The 10,283-nt window shown below is 41.8% G+C and overlaps 1 long non-coding RNA gene across 1 annotated transcript in view; it reads right to left on the reverse strand.

The window, feature by feature from the left end:
- Nucleotides 1-5,007, reverse strand: part of LOC119270315 — a 9,244-nt gene extending 4,237 nt beyond the window's left edge. The window contains exons 1-2 of the long non-coding RNA XR_005134056.1: nt 4,891-5,007; nt 4,193-4,512 (exon numbers count right to left, since the gene is read on the reverse strand). This is a non-coding gene — a long non-coding RNA (uncharacterized LOC119270315). The remainder of the gene's footprint in view (nt 1-4,192; nt 4,513-4,890) is intronic.
- Between the last annotated feature and the right edge of the window lie 5,276 nt (nt 5,008-10,283).

Consider the following 10,283-nt stretch of genomic DNA (forward strand, 5'->3'; position numbering starts at 1 on the left):
AAAGCAATAGTTATAAATTTTAAAAATGGTGGTTACTTAGGGAACATTTTAAAGAGCTTGTAGAGAAAAACTAGAATGCCCGTGTTAAAAGTGCCAAAGCTATTAACACTTCGTAGGAAAAAGCCAGGAGATTTAGGAAATTCACCAAAAGGTGGAGTAGTAATATTAATGCTGACATTATGAAGAGTAAGAACTCCTTGTCAACTGAGTATGATGAGCTTGACTGAACCTCTCTTTGATCTTGAGATAGATAGGATGAAAATCATTCTTCAAGAGCTTCAAAAAATTTGGCTTAAGGAAGAAACTTATGCTAGACAAAGAGCTAGAGATAGGGATATACTTCACGGAGATAGGAATACTAAATATTTCCAGGCAGTAGCTAATCAAAGGAGGAGGAAAACTCTGATTAATTCTGTAGATGGTCTAGATGGGTCTGTTACTGATACTAAAGGTACATTGGACATAACTTCTTTATACTACAAGGACCTTTTGAAAAAAGAGGATGAATCAGGTTTTACTTTAGATGGTAGATTCTTCTCTGATGGAGAAAAAGTCACCAGCAGGGATAATATTTCCTTACAAAAGCCTTTCTCTGAAGAGGAAGTGAAGGAGGCAATCTTTAGCTCTTATGCAGATGCGGCTCGAGGCCCAAATGGTCTCTCCTTCCTCTTCCTGCAACATTTTTGGGGAACCATCAAAAAAGACATTATGGCCTTGTTTGATGACTTCCACAAAGGGGAATTGGATCTATATAGACTTAATTTGTTGTCCTAACTCTTATCCCTAAAGAAAAAGATGCAACTAGTATGAGAAAATTTAGACCAATTAGTCTCCTCAATTGCATCTTTAAGGTCTTTACTAAAGTCCTGACTAACATGTTAGCTCTTTTGATGAATATATTGACATCTAGTAATCAATCAGCTTTCATCAAGGAGAGAGATATATACTTGAGAGTGTGGTTACAACACATGAAGTGTTGCACTCCACTTACCATTCTGGTAACCCATGGCTTGTTCGAAAATTAGACTATGAAAAAGCATTTGATAGGGTCAACACAGATTTTCTCATGGACCTCCTGGAGAAAACAGGGTTTGGTCTACTTTGGTTAAATGGATCGAACAAATTACTCATCTAGGATCTGTAGGGGTTAAAATTAATGGAATTGAAGGGAACTTCTTCGCAACTAGTAAAGGATTGAGACAAGGAGACCCCTTCTCCTCCCTTCTCTTTAACCTAGTGGTAGATGTTTTAACTTGGACGCGCTATAAGGCAGCTACTAATGGGATGATTAGTAGCTTGTACTCAGAGCATATTCCTGGAGGAGTCATTTGCTTACAATATGCAGATGTCAGAATACTATTCCTAGAAAACAATGAGCAAAAAGCTAGTGATCTGAAAATAGTGTTGACATGCTTTGAAAAAGTTTCTGGCATGAAAATTAACTATGCTAAGAGTGAGCTGATTCCTATAGGTCTACCTCCAGATGATACCATTAATTTTGCCGAGATTTTGGGATGCACTATGGGTGTTTTTCCCATTAAGTACTTAGGGATTCCTTTGCACCATGATAAGCTGAGAAGAGAAGACCTCCAACAACTAATTGACAAGATTCTGAAAAGAATTGCAGGATGGAGGGGGAAATTGCTCTCACACTCTGCAAAACTAACTTTGATCAAAGCTTGGCTATCTAGTATCCCAGTTTATTTGCCTATGGACTGATTTTGAGGGGAATAGAAAACTCCACCTCGCCAATTGGCATGTAGTCTGCACGAAGAAAGATCATGGTGGACTAGGGGTTCATAACACAATATGTTAATCTTTGTTTGTTAGGAAACTCGGTGAAGAGATGTATTAAGGATGAAGGAAACATTTGGAGAACCATCATAGATAACAAGTATGTGAGGGACTCTGCCAATATCTTTCGACTAATACCCACGACTTCCAGATTTTGGCAGGGGGTCATGTGGGCTGCCAAAGCTCTTAAATTTGGCTATAGATGGGTGGTAGGAGATGGATCCAATATCAAATTCTGGGAGGATATTTGGTTTGGAACATCCCCTCTATCTGTCCAATGCTAGCCTTTATATTCCATCTGCCAGCAGCAGTGTGCTACTCTTGCTGAGATTTGGAATGGCCAAGAGATTAGATTGACATTTAGAATAACCTTCTCTCCACATATGATGGAAAGCTGGTATGAATTAGAGCAAATCATCAAGGGGACTCAATTCCCTGGTGTGGCAATATGAATCTAAGGGAGAATTCACCACAAGCTCACTTTATAGTATAATTAACTTTAGGGAGTGCAGCCTGTCTATATTTCCTTTATCTAGAATATAGTGACCCCACCTAGAGTACAAGTTTTCCTATGGTTGTCATCTCACAACAAGTTAATGACTAAAAACCATAGATTAAAATCGCGGGAGAAACGATTTCGCGGCGGCCTCTCCCGGCAGCTATAGCGGCGGCCATAGCGGACAATCGCGGCAAATAGCTGAAATTTTTCTGGTGGGAGAGAAGATTTCTGGAGGGTTTTGCTCATTGTTGAGCCATTTAGATGGGTTTGTGGAGGATTTCGCGGCAGCAGCCACAGCGTAGTGGCGAGGCTTCTCGGCAGCTATAGCGCAGCTATCGCGGCTATTTTGTGGGCTATTTTAATCTATGCTAAAAACAACTAGGCAAAAGAGGGATCCTGAAACCCCCTGAGTGTGCTTTCTGCAATGAAACTGAAAGCATCAATCATTTATTCTTTGATTGCGTGGTGGCCAAAAAATTTGGCTTTTGGCCTCTGAGTTCCTTGGTGTTAATCTAGGACCTGACTACCTCTCTATTGCAAAGTTTGGCCTGTCAACAAAAAGAAAAGTGCTTTGAACTCTATTTGTTCCTGTGTTCTGTGGTGCATCTGGAAATTCAGGAACTCAATGATTTTTGACAATGTGTATTGGATTGATATCAAACAAGTGTAGCTACTAATTCTGAGGACAACGAGGAAGTGGTTGATCCTCTACAAGGAGGAACCCCTACTGAAAGTGGAGAACTTCTGTGGGTGATATCTTGCTTCCTGAAGGCCCCCCTTCAGATCTCAGTGGGGTAGTTGCCGCTGACAAAAACACTGAAGGTGTTTCCAGTCAGGTGCTGTGAAACAACCTGAATCTGGGGAGTGATAGCCTGCCTCCCGACTGCAGGATGAAGCTTGACTCCCCTCCCAGAAGCCCTGGTAAACAGACAAACAAGCAAAGCTTCCTCAGCCCCGTCACATCACTGGATCTGCTCTGCTCGCCTAGTACACCATTGGTGAAGAAACTCAAGGGACCAGGAACTCACCAGAGGGCGCTGGCAGCTGAAAAAAGAGGAGTTATTCACCTAGCAACCACGCTGGACGTCGAGGTGCTGGGTGCTTGGGCGATTAGCTATGGAAGATGTAACATCTATAAAACTAGTGGTTTAATTTTGTTTTATCTCCCTTGTAATAAGCAGCAGAAGTTAGAGCCCCATCGCCCAGGTTTCACCAATCTGCTGACTGTGTGTGAACTGGCGGTGCAGCTTCGGTTGCTGTGGTGTCTTTATACTTAGTGGCAGTAGTCTTCGGCTGCTGTTTTTAGATTTCTTTGTCTGCTATAAACGTGCGTTGCTGTTGTTTTTGTCACTGGTTTCCCTGGTTTCATTAATACATAATGGAGCGGGGGCGGGGAAGGGGGTTTGCCCCCTGATCATCTAAAAAACTATTGACTGTGCATTCTTTATCTGATAGGGCTACCGGACCAACTTAAAATCAAAAGATGCTGCAATTCCAAAAAGCAACTTAAGATAATGAGTCTTGTACTCTCTTATACTGACACCCTCAGTGGAACTTAAGAACTATTACTACAGCATCACATGGATCATTAAGCATATTGCCTGTTGGCTTCGTGTCCATGGGCCTATTTATAGGGCTACAGGACTACTGTCAAGATTCTAACTGTCCATTATCTATCACCAAATTTCCTAGATGTTTATATTAAAGATCATACATGTAGATTCATTTTTTTGCTACACACAATGTCATTAGGACATTCCAGATATACATTGCATATTCCAAAACATAATGATGTATGTTCAGACTCAGAGTCAAGTTTTTAGTCGATAAACCGCTTTGCTTGTCAAATATCATAACAATAAACTGGAAGAAGATAGGGAAGAGATTTGGAACACTTACTCTCACCACGCTCAGTAATACGGCATTGTCCCCGAAGACCAGAGTCTCTTGCGTATATAGAACCGTGGCGATGGCTGGTGTTCTTAATGACGTAGGCCGAGCTTACATAACCACCATCATCACGGTTAGCAGGATAGCTAACATGGACTTCTGCGCTATCTGTCCCTTTGGTGGTTGCAAAATGTTCACCTAGGGAAGTACTTGAGGTGCGGAGAAGATCATTGGCATAAGGGAGGCGCCGGCACCAATTCGGCTTCCCCCATTCCTTCGCGCCTTTTAATCCGATGTTCCTTGCCATAAACCAGGATCCGTAAGCAGATCTATCACAAGAGAGCAATTTATAGTCAGGCTCGCGTAATATACAGAGATGTTATAATTTGCAAGAACCAAACTGCAGTCATACGACTCTCATTGGTTCACCATATATGTGAAATAAAATATCCGCTGGATCTGAAAATAAAACTGCAATCCTACTGAAGAGCCTTGAAAATTGGTTGATAATTGCAGTATTGTAGCTAGCTAGTACGGTGGGATGAGAGCAGGCGTAGTGAAATACTCCGTAGTAAAATATCCGCTAGATTAGAACTCTAGCGCAAAACACAATGTTGGTGTGAATCAAGAGACAAAAATCAATTCTCCAGCGCGCGTGTGTGGTGCCTACGAGAATAATGTACACAGGTAGACAGAAAAAGACGCACCGGGAAAGACGGTATGAGAAGTGGAGCATGTCGTGGCGAAGGCTCCGGAGGTGGAGAGAGTTGGGCGGAGAGGACAACGATTTGGTTTGGGGCGGGAGGGACGAGGCGGCGGCGGTGGCGGCGGCGGCGGCGGAGCGAGCGTGAGGAAGTAGCAACACCGAGTCAGTACGCCCGACGCCCCCGAGCCGAAGAGATGGGCTTGGCCCAGCCCATAGTATACATCCCGCCAAAGAGATTGAGAAGCACCACCACAACTCCAAAAAAAACCACCACAACTCCACCGCTCTTGCATATTTGCTCCTCGGACGGATCCAGAGCGACCGTGTCGGAGTAGCGACGCCTCTCTCCTCCGGAGCCGGATCCCCTGACGTACGGCTCCCTGCCATTGGGCCGCTGACGGGTGGGTCCGGGCCCACACGTCAGTGTGTGGGCCGTACGTCAGACGAGCCGCCTCTCTCTCCTCTCTGGCCTCCTGGACAAGATCACCATCTGGGAGATTCTAACTCGTCGACGGCCGCGCCTAGCGTTGCACGTCTTCCTCGTCCAGCTTTAATCTAGTTGATGTTGTTTCTAGTCGCGCTAATCTATTTTAGATTGATGGCATGCTTGGCATGTCCAGCTTTAATGATGGATCGACAATAATTGACATATGGATGGTGAGGACTATGAAAGCGAGGTATGGAATTTCAAGTGCCGGTTGAATTGCCGGTTGGGGAGGTTATGGCGCGGTACGGAAAATTTGAGAAGTGGGATGTGATGGTCATGCCTGTGGATGGCGAGTTGCTCGTCGTTCAGTTTTCTGACTACTGCTTCATGGCAACGTGGATAGCAATTTGGTTGCTCGTTTTCGTCATGAAATAGGCTTATGTCTTGCTCCACATACCTTCTTTCGACACTACATGGTTATGTTATCAATGCTACGCCATTAGCTAGTATCCATACAAACACAACTGATTTGGTTCATCTAAAACACATCGGGAAACATAAACGAAAGACATATATTGGTGAAATTTAGATCTTAGACTGAATATCTGAAACAAACAACAGGAGTAAGTCATGCAGGGGAGGAGCATATGTCGTTTCCACCAGAACAATGGAGCCTAAAAATGATAAAAATGAAATGAAAATGCTGATAAGTTGACATTTAATAGAATCATGGAATTTGCTTTCCAATTTATATTTCTACTCCTAATAGAGCAGTTGGTAGTCTCGCCTCACTCCGGTTAATCCTTCCACACCGTTTTTATCCCACTAACACATTTAAACCGGATTTTATTCACGGTCTATTTAAACCGATTTATCTGCTAATAAGATCAATTTTCGATAGTATTTAGTAAGTTTTGTATGGAAAGAATAAATCATGATCAATCTTTAGTAAGATCAATTTTCGTAGTATTTGGTAACTTTTATATGGAAAGGAATGAGTCATGATCAATCTTTAATAAAAATTTGAAAAGCAAATCTCTACTCCTAATGTCATATTGGTAGCGTCACCTCCACGGTTTTATTTCGTCTGATTTGTTTCCATCTCACCTCCCACCATCATCTCCTCCCGTTGGTTTTTCCATCTCCTATTAAAAAAAATCCTAATCTTTTCAAAGTTTCCTAACCAGACATGTTACAAATAGGAAGAAATCGATAGCACGTTACCATACAATAAAATTCAGTTTTAGGACATTCAATTTCAAATCCTAACTTTCATAACCGGTCGATAGAGGGATTGATTTTCACTCACGACCATGCGTCCTGCGATCCCCACCCAGGCTCTTCTCCCTACTCCTCCTCACAATCGCCCATCATGCCGCCGCACACATGCCCCGCCGCTTGCCGGCCGCAACCTTTCTGCTCCTTCTCACCATGCGCCACCGCCACCCCATGATCTATATCAACGCCACGACGGGCGTGGCCTTTCGACGCGTCGCCCCCGCCCCTCAAAATATGGACGCCATCGACGCCATGTACAACGCTCAAGGTCGGGGGTGCCGCACGTCCTGGTAGCGTGGATGGCGTCCAATGGGAGGTCGACAAGGAAGACGAGTTCAGCAGCGCGGCGGCGGCGTGATCACCTGCTGCTAGGTGTTCACCGCCGCCATGACCGTCGTAATCCGTGCCGATGACCACGAGTACTTAAATTTAGGCTCGTCTGTGGCACCCCTCCGACGCGCTACGTGTCCCACTTCTGCTCCGCATCTGCGCTCTCATGCCCATCCTTATGTTGTAAGGAACCCCGCATTTGTTGTTTTTTATACTGCAGTGTACTAGAACTTTGTTGTGATTACTGTAATTTATGTGGTATTTAGTCACAATTTTTGGTATAAATGTGCTAGGTATGCTCGCAGTCGTTGTGAAGTGGTCATAGTGCACACCTGGGTTCTTGAGATGATAGCCACCAGTAAAAAATTGTGTTGGCTCACTCACTCTTTAAATTGGCTGGGAATTCTTGATTTAGAGGCAAGAAGGTAGCAATTAACTCAAATGTTGACATTGGAACCTTCAGTCTGGAAGTTGTAGCTTTAGCTTGATGCAAATACTTACCATTCTGATCGTGGGATCACTAGACACAATGAGAATTAGGCCTCATGGATTACCTTTTCATCATTGAATTCCCCATCTTATCACTCAATTTATTGAGTCAGAAGTATCAGTGCATTTAAGTATACTTCTGAGGTATCAGCTTATAGATGTTGCTTGATTGCTTCAGCTCACTTCGTAGCATTTTTTTACTAGATAAGAGCTTCGTCACATTGTTTCAGATGATCATAATAATTTATGCTATATGCTTTTCTTTGTGTGCACATGTAATTGAGGTGGGGAGGGGTTGCTTAAGAGGGAAGGACTGCTACATTTGGTTGTCAGTTCCTGTTAATATGGCTACAACTTGGAGTTCTGATGTTTCTCTTGTATATTTGCATAGGTACTATGGCCGCATGGATGTTCCCCTAACGTTATCAGCATTTATTATTGCAATATATTTGGTATTGCAAAGAGGAAACCTCCATTTCGCTCAGCTTACTTGGTGTTGAGCAACAACAATCAAGTACATTACTAGCATCGGCATTGTGCTACTGTCCCACAACAATGCAGTTCATCGATTATTGGTTAGATATGCCATGCCGTTTATATACTCTTCCTACTTCTTCAGTTGGAGAAACAAAGAAAGGTTGTTTTGCCTCGTGTTTCTGTTGGAGTAACAAAGAAAGGTTGTTTTGCCTCGTGTTTCTGTCAATAGAGCTTTTCTTCATATTGTACAAAAAACAGCAGCACTGTTGCTAGCAATAGTCATGTACGTCCATCTCAAGTATGGTTTCTCAAGCATGTAACTATGTAACACCATTTTCTGCTTAATACAAGTGAAACCACTATCTCGTTTGTGGTCTTTTGACATCTTGTTGATGCAGAAGCTAGGTGTAATTAGTATTTTCATGATATTAATATGTTCGCTTTATAAAAAATATAGTTATTGTTGTGTATTGTGAATTGTATTTTTTTGTGTGCCCAGTTTGTCATGCTAGATTATCGTATCTAATATCCATAGTTCTTTCCGATATATTTTAGTTTTAACCATGCATTTTAAAGGGGGGAGGATTATACCACATGCTCATCCATCATCGCAAGCCTTATGAGTATAGATGACTTGGATGAAAGCATGCGACATTCCTGCTAGCTACTATGATATGCGGCATTATCTTCCACACCAAATTATTTCTCGTCTAGGTTCCCGCTTTACTATTAAAGGTGAAACAAAACTAGATTATATGTTGGTTATTAGCTTTATGTGGTAGAACTCAACAAACAAACAAACAACCAAATTGTGCTGACTGGGATGTAATGATGTTTTTGTTACAAAAAATATGTGGTGAGTTCTCTCTCTCTCGGTCGTTTCAACATATTGTAGTCAGAAGTGAATGTGATAGTCATTTGCATGTTTGCGACTTTTGCTATGCAGAACGAGTAACAGATGTCCGTTGGTGACATGACCTCTTTCTGGAGAGATATGTACTTCGCCATGATTATTCAGTTATGGGTTGTGTTTTTGAGAGAGATATTTTGTCAGCCTTTTACAGTGTTCAGTTATTGTACGAGTGTGTTAGCTAGACAAGCGTTGTTTCGTTCCAGCCCGGATATTCAGTTTAGAGTTGTCGTTTGGTGTTGTCTTCTATTCATATTGAGAAGAATAAGTATAGCTCGTGTTTTCAAGCAGGATTCTAAGAATAAATTATGTGGGCTGGAGTTAGGAAATGAGCATTCTTGAATCTCAGGTGTGTGCATACAAGAGCTTCTTTGTTCTCTTCCTATTGGCTGCAATTTCCTGTTGGTCTGAGCTCAATAAAAGCACGAACATCTCATTCTTGAAAGAAAAATCCATGTCATATATAATTTCACCGTGTTAGGCCCACATGACTACCCAAACGGCCATGGAATCGATCTAGGTGAAAGTGCTCTTCTCATGTCTATTTATATCTAGGAGGAGCAACATGACTCGTGATGGAATAAGTTTAGGGATTTGTCAAAGATTGAAGATGGTTTTCTTATTGATGATGTTCTAAAAGATCGTTGTCGAAGTTCAGGTTATTAGGTAATATTGAATTTTAGGATTGATACTTGAAGTTTTTAAAACGTTACTGAATTTTGTACCAAGTCTACCGTTATGTATAGGAAGAACATGCTCTAAAATTTTGATAATGCATATGAAAGTGATCATTTGATTATTAAATCTTGCTACTAAACATAAAATCTCTTGTCGCTAATATCTTAACTAATTTCCATTGTTCAGGTTCTGACTTCATTTGTTGAGCTATTTTAATTTTTGTATGACAGAAATGAAACACTTTATGATAGATATGTCGACACTTTGATCAGTTCCTTGTGGAATCATGGCAGTGATTTGGATTCTTCAATAATTTATGATAGGCTTCCATTTTGGATGCTCTGATTTGATTTCATGTTTTTTTGTTACCAAATAGACCCTTGAACTGCAAAAATGGCTTATATTTAGGAGCGGAGTTAGTAGAAAATACTTGATGTTGGTATCCTGGAGACGACACTTAATTATTGAGAATTTTATTTGTAGTGTGTGCCGGCGCCCTCATACTTTTCACATGAAACCTTGAAGAAAAGTAGAATGAAGGCTATGCAGATGGCAGTGCTGGCAGAAAGAAGATAATGAGGGAGCAATGTGGACTGGAAGGGAAGGAAGGAGATGGAAGCAACATCGCGAACTGTGCCTATAGCGTGACATTGCACTGCAGTTCAACCCTTGGTTAGATCCAAGAGAAAGACTATGACTTTGGATTCTGGCAGAAGCTAGCAACTGTAATGGACATGTTTATGTCAAGGTCAGCCTTCAGTAGTACTAACATATATGGATGCTTAATTGTCGAGGAAAGCCATTG

The sequence above is a fragment of the Triticum dicoccoides genome, chromosome 3A, assembly GCF_002162155.2.
Source record: "Triticum dicoccoides isolate Atlit2015 ecotype Zavitan chromosome 3A, WEW_v2.0, whole genome shotgun sequence".
In the NCBI taxonomy this organism is placed as follows: Eukaryota; Viridiplantae; Streptophyta; class Magnoliopsida; order Poales; family Poaceae; genus Triticum; species Triticum dicoccoides.